This window comes from Zonotrichia albicollis, chromosome 6 (assembly GCF_047830755.1).
Source record: "Zonotrichia albicollis isolate bZonAlb1 chromosome 6, bZonAlb1.hap1, whole genome shotgun sequence".
Taxonomy (NCBI): Eukaryota; Metazoa; Chordata; class Aves; order Passeriformes; family Passerellidae; genus Zonotrichia; species Zonotrichia albicollis.
Genome location: NC_133824.1, coordinates 54,161,156 through 54,177,747, shown reverse-complemented (window position 1 = coordinate 54,177,747; position 16,592 = coordinate 54,161,156). Strand labels below are relative to the sequence as shown.

Sequence of the window (16,592 nt, the reverse complement as noted above, 5' to 3'; positions counted from 1 at the left end):
ACAAGAACCAGGCTACTCACCTTTTCAGGTCTCTAGGAAGAAAAGAATTTAATTTTTTGCCTGACCAGTGAAAATTCCTTGCTATTAATAGCTGAAGTTTTACTGTTTAGCAGACATAAGACTAAATTATTATCATCCCTTCTAAGCCACATGCTCACATTAATTTAGAGCCCAGCCCATAGAGATATTGCAACCCTGTTTTTTCTAATTGCCCAAGTAATGACATCTTCCAGGAAGTGCAGACAGAGCAAACTGGTCTGAATTCCTGAAATTTATTTTGCTAAGATAGTTTTGCACGGTACATCCTAATCTGAGATTTGCATTCCAAATAAAATGAAAAATCTCTAGCAGAACTATAGTGCTCAGAGCCAATATCCCTTGCAAATTTCTTAGCCTACATTCTCTATGCAAAGCTACAATTAACTGTGTCCAAAGGAACATAATATTTAACAGACATCTTCACTGTGAGCAAGATGCTCTTCAGAACGATGAAAAGCCTTAATTAAATTAGAATCTTTCATGGCTGGCTTGAACCAGCAGCTGCTCAGAGATAAGAATATGAACAACATGAACTCCTGCAACTCAGATGTTTTCCCAAGGTTGCTCATATCAATGAGGTTATCAACTTTATCAACTGCAAGGGGTGTGCTTTTTGGTAGAAACTCCAGAAATCCAGACCTTGTGAGAGGGATTTGTGGGCCACAGACATTTAGCTGACACATGTAACAATTAACCACCACCACCTTTTTATTTCTAGGATGAATAAGTACATGCTTGTAAACTCTTTAAACACTCAGATCTGAGTATTACATTGCTTTGCACTTAATGGCATAATGAAATATCAAGTGCCTTGGGTAAGCTCAGAAGTCCTCCAAACTTTCTTTCAGCTGCAAGAGGACTCCTGCCCTGGAATGCAGAACCCTGTCCATCCTTTTTTCCCCTTTCTTTTCCCCCAGCCACACTGTGTGCAGCATCCAGACAGGAGCACAGCCATTGATTCATCCCTCCAGCTCGTGGCTCCATCAGGTACAAAAGTTATAAATTCACAAAAAAAAAAAAAAAAAAAAAAAAAAAGCTTATTTTGAACTGGAAAGTGTGAAGTGCCCACAGGAAGGCAGAATGGGCAGCTCTAAAGAGAAATATCAATTAGCCAAAGTTGAACAAAGACCTGATAGCAAATCATTTCAGGTAAGGGTCAGAACTGCTGGTGATCCTTATAGGAGGGGATATCCTGAAGTGAAGCACCTTGGCACTGTAAAAGCCATATTTGTGTGTTACTGATGAAAGTCAGAGCAACAAGCCAAAAGCAATAATGCCCTTGCACACAATGTGCTAAATAATTTGATTTAAAATACGCAGCTAAACTCACTGCACTGTGAAGTGGCCAAGTCAAAACCAAACATCTCTTTTCAAAAATAAACCCATTAAGTTTGCTAATACAAGCCAGAATTTCGATTCTGAGGGGGAAAGAGAAGGCAAAGGAAAAAATAAAGCCCCCTTTTAAAAAAAATGCTAGATCTGACTGATACTTGATGCTTCAAAACACAGATCAGCTCACAGCAGCTCCTCCCCAGGGCTGATGGATATTGAGTTACAGCTCCTCCTGGTACCATAACCAAATTTCCTGACTCATGTTTGCACAACGTCTCATCCTTACAATTAAGAGCTGACGCTGGCAGAATGGCATGTGCAAAGTGAGCTCTCTTCAGCCCCTCTCTGTAACACTTCCAGCAACTGCAGGAAGCCCTTCAGCCCTCAGTGCTGCTTTAAACTTTGTCCATAAAAGCTTAAAAAGGTCCTTCATCGTTTATTTTCATGTTATCAGATATCTGAAGTTTTCTGTGTTACACGCAGTATAAAGGAAAAATGGTATAGCTTCTGACTTTGCAAATCTTGAGGTCAAAATTGCGTTAAATGTTACTGTGTTAAGCCCAAAAAGTCTAATTATTTTAGCTAACTTTTCTGTCATCTGATTAGTTAAAATAAAAAAAAAAAAGGAACACAAAGAATAAATAGTTTGGATATAAACTTCAGCTGAACAAAACACTACCTGATAAAATACACAAGAGGAAAGCCTCTGAGCCAAAATATGAAAAAGTCCAAAAAGTCTAATTACTTCAGTTCACTTTTCTGTCACCTAATTAGTTAAAATTAAAAAAAAAAAAAAAAAGGCAACACAATGAATAAATAGTTTGGATATAAATTTCAGCTGAACCTGATAAAATACATGCGAGAAAAGTCTCTGAGCCAAAATATGAACATTTCTGCTCTTAAAATAAACACATACAAAAGTCAGATTTGGTATTGCAGTTCATATCTAGTTCAGAGAGTTTTACAACTAAGAAAAGTTAAATCCTCAAAATTTCAACATTTAAAATAAACTGTGGGGGTTTTTTAATTATTTTTCCTTCCCGTCTCACTGGCCTCAAGGTCACAGCTCTGAATTTGCTTCCATGAAGGTCAGAATTTCAAGGAGATCTTTGAAGTTGCTGAAATCCCGCTCCAACGCCTGGGAAACTGCTCAGACCACACCTTCCCCCCGCACCCCACATCATGTAAGTAAATTCATGCTCTGGTAAATTGGAAGGTGAGGAATTATAATAAAAGTAAACACAGAACTAATGCACAAATTAACTGTGCCCTGGAGTAAAGCAGAGGACAAATCCTTGACAGCAATGGAGAGAGATTAGGTAGATATGATAAGCAAAATTTTTCAAAGCTAGTCACTGCAAAAATCCTATAAATTTAGACAAACTAAACAGTGCTAAGACAGGGCCAGAAGATTTTGTATCCCAAAGAAATGCAGGAGGCCAAATTTTCCAATATCTCAGGTATTTGGTTGTTAATTGCAGCCCCAAGATTTGCAGGGTGTCTCTGCTCCAAAGAACGAGTCAGAGCTCTTCAGTTTTCATTCTTAAGTTGTTTATTAATTCTTATCTATTAAATTTTCTTTCTGCCCAGCCGAGATCTGCTCAGGCATTCTGACCGCCCCCAGGGCAGTGTTGCTTTTTATACTACAAACTACATATATAAATACTACATATATATATATATGTATATGTATATATATGTACATATATAGTATATATAGTATATATATACTACAAAATACGTATTTACACTTAATTCCCAACACCTATCACCCATGTTAGACAGTGCACTTCTACTCTAAACCAATCCCAAAGTGCCAACATCACTGCAGAAAATGGAGAACAAGAAGAAGAAAGGCTGGACACATCCAGATTCCTCCATCTTGTCCCCATAACCAACGTACCAAAAATCCTAAAATCTACATTTTCACCCTGTGATAATTTTGTTATTACACTATTCAAACCTGTGTGACTTTCAGGCCCTCATACAAAGCTGGTAATTTGCTCCACAGGTCATAATCAAATCTCCAGGTGTTCTGGGCTGTGTGCCAGGGTTTCTGAGCCCCCTGATGGGGTCCTGGCAACTCTGGACACCCAGAAGGATGCACTGAGCTTCTACACCAACCTTCTCTGTTTCTGCGGTTCCTTAGGATCAGTGTAGAAATCAGCAGCCTTGCCAACAAGGAGCAAACACTGCTCAGGGAGCTGGCAGAGCCCATGGAGCCTCTGGAATGCCACGGGAATCGTTCAAGGTGCAGGGCATTTCTGATTTTCAGAAAGATGCGAAAGAATGACTGTGACCGTGTTCACAGGGGTTCTTGGATGAGGGAAGAGATGAGGATCTGACTCCATGTTCAGAAGGCTTGATTTATTATTTTATGATATATATTACATTAAAACTATACTAAAAGAATAGAAGAAAGGATTTCATCAGCAGGCTGGCTAAGAATAGAATAGAAAAGAATGATAAAGGTTTGTGGCTTGACTCTGTCTGAGCCAGCTGACTGTGATTGGCCATTAATTAGAAACAACCACATGAGACCAATCACAGATCCACCTGTTGCATTCCATAGCAGCAGATAACCATTGTTTACATTTTGTTCCTGAGGCCTCTCAGCTTCTCAGGAGAAAAAGATCCTAAGGAAAGGATTTTTCATAAAAGATGTCTGTGACAAATGATGTCACAGGTGGAGGTGTGGATGTTTCCATGTAAAAGCCACGAATCTTTACAGAAATAACTCACTCGGGAGGTTTAGAAGAATGGAGAGCACTAAATTCTGCTTAACGTGGGCAGGCACTCGGAAGAGTGAGGATCAGGGAAGGAATTGGCACCAGTGGATGCACAGGGACCCCAGTTGGGTTTTTCTGCAGCAGAACCTCAGAACAAAGGGCAGGGTTGGTGAGCTAGAAAACTGATTTCCTGCAATCCAGAGAGGTAATTCTCATCCACAAGATATCTAAGGTAAAAAAGCCCCTGAGGTCTGGGTTAGACTGCACAGAAAAACAGCTCAACATAGACACATGTAAGAAAAATATTTCTTACGAATATCTATTATTTCAAAACTATCTACTCTTGGGTTACTCTGATTATAAAGCTCTCTCCTGAATTTCCCTCAGCTTTACAAACATGACATGAAGGCTCTTGGGAAGTCTAAACTCAGCTTTAGATGCAAAGACTGAGAATGTGTGCTAAAAAGTCAACTTTTTGACTTTGCAAAATTCATTTTCACATCAGTATTTTTCCCCCTTTGAAACATTCTGTGCAGCAATTTATAAATAACACTCACTAGGCTGCTCTGATACTACCCAACCTGCATCTGTGGATACAAATATGTTGAATTCATCCTAACAGGAACTGACAGTATCAAGCACTTCTGTATAAATTGAAGCTTCAGTAGCTATTTTGAGGAAAGTGTCTGTGGGAAACAATGAGAAGAAAAACATACTTCTGCTAGAAACAGCAAATTCATCAAAATTGAATCCGCTTGGATTAAAAGCGCTGATCAGCAAATGGATCACTATGAAAAGCTCCACATCCCACATTACTCAGCACATCCACAAAAATATAAATTTTAACAGCTGTGCCATTTCAATGCCTGTGCTTATAAACAAAACATTCCCATATAGATTGCTTCCTGAAGATTACTGAAAATATCCTTGGGAAAAAAAGCTATATTTAAATTTTTCCTCTTTCTCTGCCTCAAGAATAGGTGTAACTGTTGCCCCCAAATAGGTTATTTCACCTGGTGGGCCAGAGACCAGCCCACACACAGAGCACAGCTGCACCAGTTGCTGAGCTGGCTTTGCTACTTTCTTCCTTATCTTGGGAATTGTGCCCAAATCCCCATGGCCTGTAAATTTTGCATTGTTTGTGCCCACTCCCAGTGGTACATCCTTCTCCTCAAGGTTTGTTAAATTCTCCTTAAGTCTGAGATCATCAATCACATCAAGCCCTAAACTTTAACAAGGCAACTCCACAGACAAGTAACTCATCATTCCAACACCTGGACACCATAACCAAGAGGCAAAAATTGTTCACAGCAAATAAAACCTTGGTTTGAAATGACATATTTTGTTGGTTTTGCTCCTCCACTATTCAGAATGTGGGACAATTTACTCTCTGCAGAACTGGCCAACACTAAGAAATTTAAATCACTGAAACACTAAAGTTAAATCCCAGCCTCCCATCATAATTGCTTTCCATACTTAATGGAGTAACATGATTTTCTAACTTTGAAAAGAAAGGCTTTATATAGATAGGTAATGCTGCAAGACAGACAGAAGAGTGGCTCTGGACATGCAAGAGCAACATTTAATACTTAGAAGATTCACAGAGGTGAGAGGAACATAAAACATCCCCCAGCTGAAGAATCATTATTACAGGCGGTTAAGAAGAATGCACCACCCTTTATCCTTGTTTTTCCAGTGAATCCTGCAGGAAGAGTGAATGCCAAGGTGACTGGAGACAGATCAGGCATGCACTGAAACCAGAAGCTGACTTTAGAGGGAAAGGGAGCAGCCACAATTCATGTGTGACAAGATACCCAGGCCTCCTCAGTGACCTGTTTGATGGAGGCTGTGTTTGCTCACAGAAACACATATTTACCCAGGGAAGGCTGCTAAGGGATTCCCCTCCCTGAAAACCCACCCAAGTGCTCAGGTCTTCGTGACGCTGTTCACAGGGGTTCTTGGATGAGGGAAGAGATGTGGATCTGACTCCATGTTTGAGAAGGCTTGATTTATCATTTTATGATATATATTACATTAAAACTATACTAAAAGAATAGAAGAAAAGGTTTCACCAGAAGGCTAGCTAAGAACAGAAAAGGAATGATAACAAAAGCTTCTGTCTCAGAGAGCCCGAGCCAGCTGACTGTGATTGGCCATTAATTAGAAACAACCACATGAGACCAATCACAGATGCACCTGTTGCATTCCACAGCAGCAGATAATCAATGTTTACATTTTGTTCCTGAGGCCTCTCAGCTTCTCAGGAGAAAAAGATCTTAAGGAAAGGATTTTTCCTAAAAGATGCCTGTGACAGCTCTTGTGTCTCACACTCCTCTTTGTGCACTGCTACTGTTTTGACTCTATCACAACAAGTAAAACAAGCAATAATAGAATAAAAAAAACAATTGTATATACAATTTTGAGTGCCTGGGGAAAAGATTTTATCAGCTTAAAAAGAGTCCTGAAGTGCTCACTGTGCTGCTTCTTTTTGTGGCACAGGACACAAAAGAGTCCTATATTGTCCTGTAAAATATTGCACCTTTTAGTACCAGCTGTGAGAGGTGTTCTCAAGTTCTTTCCACCCACAGAGCCCATCATGCAGCGTCTGCCAACCATTTCCAGGGATTCTTTCCAAGTTCTACACAAATGAAAAATGAATATGTTTCCATGTCGAATCATCTTAGCAAGGATAAGCCAAATCAATGTAAATTTCTATTTGTATGTTATACATGAGATGAGGGACTGAGAAAGAGATAAGAAAAAGCAAAGCCCCAGTTCCATGCAGCAGGAAGCCTTTTTGAATTTGCAAAACTGGAAGTACGCACCATTTCCAGATATTGACTGATTGTTCAGTAAAACTTTCAAGCCTCCCCTTCCAAGTCTCCAAAGTTTCCATATTCCAGGTCTGTCATTTTGGCTCACAGATTTTGCTAAGACACAGAAAGATTTTGGAAGTTTTGCAAATCAACTGAATGCAAAAGCTGGACCTAGGAACAGACCTGTTCATCAACTCAGTGCTCTCCTGGGTTTTCTATACATATTTACAGCTGAAGTTCAGGATGCTGCCAGCATCATCCATCACTGGGGTATGTTTAAAGGAAACTTTTTATTCTCTGAATTCCCACTACTTTTAGGCCATGAAAAATCCACAAGTTAAACCATTATAATGAACACACAGAGGATGTCTCTAGACTTCTTCCCAGATAAGTATTTTGATAAGTATTTAACAACTTGAACATGAACAATGACACAAAAGGATTTGCCAAAAAAAAAAATCAAATTCTAACTAAAACTCTACTGCATGTTACTTCCAGTCCCAAGAACTCTTCCATATGGTTGAAATTTTAAGAACTATTTGAAAGTCCTACTATTTATTTGGTCTGTGAATACACCTGTGGAGTTCCCTGAGGTAATAAATTAATAATGAATTTTAATGCTTGATAGCAATGCCTTTGACCTGCTTATTAATACAGCCACAAAATGAAATTATTTCAGGCTAATGACTTGCAAAGCCCTTTAATCCCTAACAGCAACCAGCTGATTTGCCTGCATGAAAAGTTTGTCAGAAGTTTCTTGCATTTGGGGCCACTTGCATCAAAATCAAAACAAAATACAGACAAACGACTAAAGTATTGAAATCTGTTGGATAATGTTATCATTTGCTTCTATTTCAGGAGAGAAAAGGGAATCAGAATTCACTATCAGTTTCTTCAGTTTATTTAATTTTCCAGAAAATGGATCAAAGTCTGCTTCCATATCAGTAATTGTGGCATCTTTGTACTCTTCTATTAAATTTGCAAGGAAAATTTGGTTTGCTATTATAAGAGAGATTTAGTCTTCTTTTCAGTTGTTTTTAAACCTTCAAGTGGAAATATTCGAGACAGTTTCATTAATTCCAAAATAATACAGATCCTATCCATTCCTACTTGAAAAGAAGAAAATGGTGATATTGGCAAACACTAAAATACAGCTCTGTCATGAAGACTTTTTTTTCCTCTATTACTGTTTATTGATAAGGGGTAGTTTTGCTTTAATACTGTGCTGTAAACATGTAACAATTCTGTTTACTCGTTAGTTAAGGAAAGCAAATAAAATTCATTTACAGTGAAATGATATTTATGAACATTCTGCTTGGTAGGGCACTTTTATCAGTCTCTACTAATTTGGAAGCTCTTCTAAGTACCCAAATCTGGGTTTCCAAAGAAAGTGAGCAGCTGCTACTCCCACTTGCAATTAGTCCTGGATAATCAGAAGCTTTGATTAAATAAAAACTACAAATGGCTGGCAAATCCCAGCCCCATTTTAGACTTTGAATTCCTTTTATAACAGCCCATTTACTCTGAACACAAACTCCTCTCCTCATGCTAAAAAAAAAAGTAAAAAAGCAGGTTTCTAAAATCTGCCTTTTGCCAGTTAAATGAGAACCAGCTGTGCTTCACAACCTGCAGAGGAAACTGAAGATGCTACCAAGTTTCCTAATTAAAATGAAGAAGGCAATCAAGGCAAAACAGATTCGGACCACAATTCTTAAAATAGTTTTCCAATCTTTGTCTCATTTACAATTATTATGAAATGTTGCCCGCACTGCAGTGGGCATAGTGTGGGTAACTACTGATGGTTATTCAGTATTTTTCACAACAGAGCAGACCTCCTTCTTGCACAACAGCTTGTTAGAATAGCTTTCTTTTAGTGACAAAAGTTCTAATTTAATTTTCTTTTGATACATACAAAGTCTGCCGGAGCAGATCGAGAATTGTACTTAGAGTTTCAGGTAATATTTCTATTTTGTATGCATTCACCTTTCTAAATTGAAGAATGTTTTAATGCAATAACTAGTTACTTTATAATGTCCGTGACTCAAATTTTCAAGTTTAAAATAATCTCTACTAATACTAAAATATTTTGCACATATACTTCTATTTTATTTACAGAAGATTACTTCAAGAAAAGAAAACATTGACTTCACTAATTTTGATTTTTATTTTCTTCAGATGTAATGAACACTCTTTAAGAAAATAACCCATTTTGTGTGGATAGGTAGGAAACATGCACATACCACTTAAGAAAGTAGGATATGTTATCTCCCCAAGGTGTTTGCTAGAGATTTTTATTTTTTTTGTCTGGAGTGAGACCTCAGAATTCTTCTGTTTGGGAGCTGATTGGATTATGCTCATTATTTTATGATCATCCCAGAAACCACTCATAAATCTTACTGCAATGCCATTAGAATAAGATGTTCTGATTATGCTTTATTAAAGCAGATGCTACCATCTGCCCTGTAGAGGAATAAAAACATGATTCACTACATTCAAGAGACTCTTGGCAAATATCTTCCCCTGTCCAAATAAGGTTTCTGAAATAAACTTTGGGTTGAAAATAGTGCAAATTGGAAATAAAATTACAAAATTCCTTTTTTCTTTTTTTTTTGTAGGAGCAGAACATAGAGAAGAAAGGAGGCAACCCCAGCAAAGTCACCTCTGAATGCAGAGACCAACCAGACTTGTTTTCAGAGGAGGATAAGGTAAAACAGGAGTTCCCATACTCTAAGTGATGGAAATCCAGATTAAAATGCAACAGCTTAGATTTATCTTCACTAATTACTTTACCTGGCATGCAATCTGTTGATTTTAAACACTATGAAGACCTAAGCAGGGAGTGAATCATTCCCTATGAATATTCACACACTTTCTGTTGCTCTAATGGCAACAACACTCGCAGTCAGCACTGGATAAGCAAGGCTTGGAACAGAGGCATCCTTTGGACCTGTCTTTTTCTTGACTTTGGTGTTCAGTCTGATTTCAGCCCTCCAAACCAATGCAAGGTTTCATTGAAGGAGAATCAGCTGATCTGTTTTCTCCAAATTCACATCTGCTTCAGGAAACCACCATCAATTTATCACCAGTTTATACTTGCAACTTTTTGGAAGTCAGATCCATTATTTACCATTCCTTGAATTACACTGTCTGGTCACACCAGGTTTCTTATCTTTACCCCTCTATTAAATGCTCTATTTTAACCTGTATTCAATCCTCAACTTTTATCTTCAGCTACTTCAGATTTAACCCGGAAAATCTGACTAAACAGAGAAACACAGAATGTATTTTATATATCACATACACAGAGTTGAGAAAACCACTAATGGTTCCTCATTTGTTTGTTGATAATCTGGCAGATAAATAAAGCCCTGGTTTAGGCATTTGAAGATACCACATTTTCATTTTTGATCTCTATGAAAATATACAGCTCTTTCCCCTCAGCAAGTTTCAGTCACAGGTTTTGCAGAAATACTAGTGAACCACAAAACAGTCATAAAAATCTTGCTGTACAGGTTATCAAATTGGAGTTCAAAATCCAGGTTGTGCTTAAAATCCTCTAAACCACTACACTGGAACTTGGCAGGTGCACATTATAAACACAAATTGACCTAGACTGGCAACAGTGCCACCAGGATTTACTTTTTAAGTTGGCTTCAGAAAGAAATTATCTTTGTAATTTAACTGCTTTGTTCTCTGCATCAATGAATTACCAGATAAGAGCAAAGTGCTACTGAGAAATGGTTTTATAGAAAATAAACACGTGAAGATGGAAACAAAAAAGGTAACTGTAATGTTACAAGGTCAGAGAGACTTGAAATAAAAATGTCACACTAAAACACGCAGGCAGAGGCATCTAGCTACAAGAAAGAAGCGCCTTTATTTTGTTGCTTAATGTGCATCTGGGTAAAAGAAGAGCTAAAATGTTGTAAAGGTGGAAGAAAGAAGAAGGGAGGAAATTCAACCTGCCACAAGTTATCAAAGACATCACCTCAAAGCTGGTACCTAGACAAAGGCAAAGAACAGATTGAGCAAAGGGGGACTCTCAGTTTCTTCAGCTTCAAAGCAACAGGTGAGTTGATAGCACTGCACAGACAAAAGCAAACTGGGGATAATTTAAAGAACCTAATTTAGTGCTCAGTCTTTCCAATTCTCAGGGTATTGACTGAAGCAAAGTTATTTCATACATATCCACAGAACCCTGGTAACTGATCAAGTGTCCCTCCAGGGACATCACTGCTGCTAAACCCTCCTGAGTAGCTTAGGAGATTTTCAAGGTTATATCCAGAGAGGTTGAAGAGATCTCTGGGAATGGGGTGGCAAAAGGAATGAGAAACATCCCCAGAGACTGGAGTGATGCAACTTCACTGATAGAAAAGTGACTTCTGACAGTCTTAATCCACTGCCCTAAACATTGTCATCTGCTGCATTGCTATTTCCACACCCTTGGGTATTTCTGGAAAACACAAAAATCTTTGTACAGCACATTCAATGATTTTGCACCTATGCTGAGCAATCATTATCATGAAACACATTTCCTTATTTATCACTCCCCGCTTTGACAAACTAAATCATCACATTATAGACTTCTAAAGCAAGCAGGAGGTTTCCGCCTATTGCTGTAAATGCCTTTTCTGGGGAAGGGAGCAGGAGGAAGGTGGATTTTTTTGCTTTACCTGTGTGAACACAGTCCTTTGCTAATCCTACCAGGTCAAGGCTGCCTGAGTTCAAACAAATCCTTAGCTGCAGGGAAAACCAGCTGAGTTTCTGGTCTGCCCCTGAGTGGCCTCACCAGAGTGAAAGCAGTGTCTGGGGATGAGTGCCTTGTACGGATCTGTGGGAGTTTGTTTGTTTTGAGGAGAGAGACCAGAAAGCGGCAAAGAGGAAACAAGCGAGGTAAATGAGGGCTGGGGGCAGAGCTGCACACGGAATAACAAGGATGGCGCTCAGTGCCTCTTGTTCTGTTTTCATTTTCTCCTCTTTTGCACTCACAGGGCATTGTCCCTCTGCCTTTCCTGCCTGTCTGCTGACACAATCAGCGTGTTGAGGAAGGTGATTGTCGAGGTCTCCATTCTACTCTTGTCCATCTGTCCCCGGCCCATGCTCCATTCCAACTCTCTCTGCCACATGGAGCCGCATTTTGCTGCCTGCATGGTCTGCCTGGAGAAGCACAGTGTAACAAGCATGACAGGAAAATGGGAGAATGCATACAAGAGGCCAGAGAGCACTTCTGTGGTCTGTGCCTACACCCAAACATTCTCCCTTTGCTGGACACACACACCCTGATCCCTTTTCCACACTGCTGATATCACACGAAGAAAGATGAAGTGAGATCAGACACAGGAGGAGTGAGGGGAAGATAACTCTTATTATCTCACCTTTCCTTTCCCACCTCCTTCCTGTCTCTCCTGTTTATCTGCATGTGGATAGGGGTGAAACAGGGATGGCAGCAGCAGAAAGTGCCCTCTGCACCATCCCTCTAATCCCTCTGCTTCCTGGGACAGGAGATGAAAGCAGCCAGGGAAGCCGGAATCAGGGAACAACACTGCCAGCCCAATTCCTACCACGTTCCAGCCACACACATCAACCCAGTCCCTACCCCTTCCTTTAATTTGGGCTTCCCATAGGGCAGAGCCCCAGATGGGCGACAGATAAGCTGCTGTATGTTTTGTCAGGATGTTTGATTACTACCTGGCTCAGGTAAATAAAGTATTTAAGCTTTCAAAACCAATGCTAACATTAGCTCAGAAGAGTTACAGGCATGTCACGTGTCTCTACAACAGAAAAAAACTTCAGCAGTCAGTGGTGAGACCAGTCTTGAGTTATCCCTCAGTTTAAGTCTTGTTACTGGGGACTTGAAATTACTTTGTACATTATAAATGATATTATTATTACATATAATTTTTCCCTCATATTCTGGTACCAAGGTATACCTGTCCTCAAGACAAAACTGGGTGTTTTTGAGTTCTACCCCTCTTTAACTTACACTGGGTTTCCTTCAGGTTCAAGAGGCCTTTACAATTGTTCTCAACTGGAATTAGAAGCAAGTGGATGGAAAACCCGTACCATCTAAAAACCAACAACCCATATTTGCTTATGGTTGTCCCAGTCTGACCTTGCACTTTCCTGGTGTACTGAGTTTTAGTCAAAGTATTTCTCCATTAGAAAGATGGAGAGAAACTTAAAAATTCATTGGTTTAAAGTTCAAACAGCAGATGCAAGTAAAAATCAGGAACACAGGCAAAGTCAATAAATAAACATGGAAAGCTGGAATTCTGCTTTCTTTGCCCTCCCACCTGCTCTTTCCACATTTCCACAGCAGTTTCAGAAAGAAGTCTTATGCACTTGTTCATATATTCCTTTTAGTAAAAAGCCCAACAAAATAACCCCAGAGAAGCACTCCTCAGTGAACCCCCTCCAATCACAACCTTAAAATTAAAAATCTGAAATTGCAAACTATGTTTTCTGGACATGGAAATACAAAGTGTGGTACACACAAATCTTCAAAAGCAGGCATTGCCCTACACCCCCGCCCAGCCAGACCTGCCAAAATGATCCTCAGCATCTTCTCCTGCCCCATGCAAAGCTGAGCAGAGGATGATGGACGAAGCAGGGTGGTTCCTTATCCTTCTTGCAAATGTTAGGAGGAGGTGTTTTTATCAGAGCAGCGCTAGCCCACGGGACTGGGGAATCACTGACATGCCCTTACCTTCCTTATCTCTGTGCTGCTTGAGCAGACAGCTTCGTCTTCCAGCTACTTTGTCCCGAACAGCCTTTAAACAACCTCTTCTCACCGCTTTTTTTATAGTTGATTGTCAAAGCCTGGGGAGGGGAGGAAGGGGAGGGCTCCCACCTTAGAGAGCCGGGCTGCAGCTGGGTGTCATCAGCTCGCTGAACCCCCTGCCCTCCGCCAACAAAGCGCTTTATTTACCGACCTGCCAGTCCAACTGCAGCTCGGGAGGATAAATATTTACCTCGCAGGAGCAGCGTCTGTTTAAAAGCCCCGCTGCTTTTGGATGAGATGGGATGGAGCGGGGAGAGCAACAGGAGCGGCCGCGGCAGCAGCGCCGAGAGCGGCCGCGTTCGGACACCCCGGGCCCGTTGACCTGATCCTGATCCTGCTCCTGCTCCTGCTCCGTGTCCTTCTCCTGGTCCTGGTCCTGATTCTGGTCCTGCTTTTGGTCCTGGTCCTGGTCCTTGTCCTGCTTCTGGTTTTGCTCCTGCTCTTGGTCCTGGTCCTTGTCCTGCTCCTGGTCCTTTTCTTAATCGTGCCCGGCGCTGCCTCCGCAGCTCCGGGACAGTCGCGATACTCGGGACAGCCGGGCCCGCTCTTTCCGATCCCGATCCCTTTCCAGTCCCGGTCTCTTTCCCTTTTTTCCCTTTCCAGTCCCGATCCCGGTGTTCCCGTTCCCGGCCGCGCTCGGGGCCGCCCCCGAGTGACGGCGCCCGGCGCTGCGCCCCCCCCGGCACGGGCAGGTGCTCCAGGGAATTCCTGCGCTCAGGGAATTCTCTGCACAGCTTCGCTATTGCTGGAATCGAAAGTATTATTTTAGTGGTTTTTTTTTTTTGTTTTTTTTTTTTTTTTGTTTTTTTTTTGGTGCATTCTCCCGTCCCCCGGAGTTTTTCCAGGTTAACACGGGCATTGACCGAGGAAAACACCGTCTGCTCCAAAGATTTTTTAAAAAATCAGGTGTTTCTCTACTTAAAGCACTTCTCGCAGGCTCTAAGTCTCTTTGTGAAATAACAGCATATTTATATTGTTATAGCTGTTTCATATCAGCATTTACTTGCAAAAAAAAAAAAATCAGCATTAGAGGCTGGTTTTTGAGCAGGAGTCAACGATCTAATGAGTTTTTTTTTACTGAAAAAAAAATCTCAAGTGCAGGAAGGCTGCAAGTACACAAACGTTAAACAAAAACACGCTCGTGAAGTGTATCTTTTCTTCTGTCTCCAGAGATTCCAGGATCACTCCTGAAAATACTAAAAGTGCTGTGGGTTTTGGTCATTGGGAGTTCCCTGGTGATCATTGGGGTGCCTGGATGAGCAAAAATCTGATAAAGGGTTTCTGTTAAGCGAAGGGGTCACCTGTGCTGCCCTAGCACAGCCCTGGGGATGTCAGTTTTCCGTGGAGCTGGCTAAACAAAAGTAACTGCTTAGCAAAAAGTGAGATAAAGAGATTCCAGACAGGTATACAACGCAATTAACACACACTTTTCACTCTTTGTGGATTGGTTTTATTTCGACCACTATAGTTTGCTGTCTTTTTTTTCTGGCATTATGGTATCTTTTACCTAAATAGTTTAAGCATGTCTAAAATACATGTGTTTTTTTAAGGTAGTTTTGTCACTTACAACACACTTCTCAGTTTTAGAATCTCTTTTTGCCTAGAATAATCTTCCAGTGTATTTGGGGTGTTAAAACTTGTTCCCTGTTGCCAGCTGAGCCACTCTCTGACCTTGGGAAGAATTGCATGTTATTTCAGATTTGCTTTAAATTTACACAAAACACCAAGGCTATGAATCACATACCAGATATTCCAGATAGAGGATTGGACATAGAGAGCAGACATGCCCAAGGTGGGGGAGAGAGAGAAAATGGGAAGGGAAGTAGAATGCCTTTGAAACATCTCTGAACACGCCAAAGAGTAATTTAACCTGGCAAGGATCCATGGGCTGTGTATTAATTTGGCTTTTGAATGTTTCTTGTCTTTTGTCCCAACTTTGAGGTAGCCCTCTTAAACAGGCCACGCAGAGGAGCGGTGAAAATGACACAGGTTGATAACATTTGCATCTCTCATAACACCGACACCAAAAATTATTGGGCGGTGAGTATTGAGTCAGTGGCATTTAGAACAATCTGGGCAAAACTTGGTTGAAAGCAGCCCAGTTTCCCCTCCTTTTTCCCAGCTCACAGCACAGGTGTGTGGACAGCTTTGCCCATGACAGAAGCAGCACCTGTGAGCCTCACTGGTGCAGGGTTCCTCCTGCGCGGTTTATTCGTGCCCTGGAAGTGCCAAGCCCCTGCTGGTACATGCTGCTCTCCAGTTTTTGGGAGAAGCAGCATCAGGCAGGGCTGGGAAGGCGAGCAGGGCCTTGCCCCAGTGCAGGGGAAGGGCCTGGAATGAGGAGGCAATTACTGCCACTCCCTTGGGAAGAGCAGGCAGGGGCAGAGGGAGGCTGAGCACGCAGCACAAGCCCCTGTCTGTTCATGGTTCGTGATTTTACAGCTCTGCTTCTTTAGTGTTTGACTCAATACTGCTGCACCACCAGAAAGCAGAGAGAATCTTGATTCTGGGCTCCCTTTAGCTCGTTGGTCCTGTCTGTCCTGTTTGTTATCATTGTAATAAGTGAGTCAGTTCTGCACCTCTGCCATTGCAGTGGGTTCCAGGGGCACTCCCTCAGCTGTGCTGGCCTCTTGGCTAATTACCATTCCAGAAGTGCCCCTTCCATGAGAGTGGTGTCTTTGCTGCAGCGGTGCAGACCCATGACTGTCACAAAGCTGGCATTGTGCTGAGTCTTTCCCTCTCTTGTGCAACAATGGGGTTTATTCAGGGAGAGCAGAATCATCCTTCTCGGAAAAGACCCATGAGAAAAACAAGTCAGGAGCCCCAAAGCAGAGCACTGGGGCTTTACCAACCATCTTCATTGTTTCCATCCCCAAAAACAAAGTTCTCTGTGAG

General features: G+C 41.1%; 1 protein-coding gene across 12 annotated transcripts in view; it reads right to left on the bottom strand.

The window, feature by feature from the left end:
* Nucleotides 1-14,347, bottom strand: part of PPFIBP2 (PPFIA binding protein 2) — a 93,230-nt gene extending 78,883 nt beyond the window's left edge. For 10 of the 12 annotated variants that reach the window (XR_012580928.1, XM_074543824.1, XM_074543827.1 and 7 more), the window contains exon 1: nucleotides 13,888-14,157. The gene's annotated coding sequence lies outside the window, so the exon portion shown is untranslated. Of the gene's footprint in view, nucleotides 1-13,622; nucleotides 13,849-13,887 lie in introns of those variants that run through there. The other 2 variants (XM_074543831.1, XM_074543826.1) reach the window with 2 other exon arrangements.
* Between the last annotated feature and the right edge of the window lie 2,245 nt (nucleotides 14,348-16,592).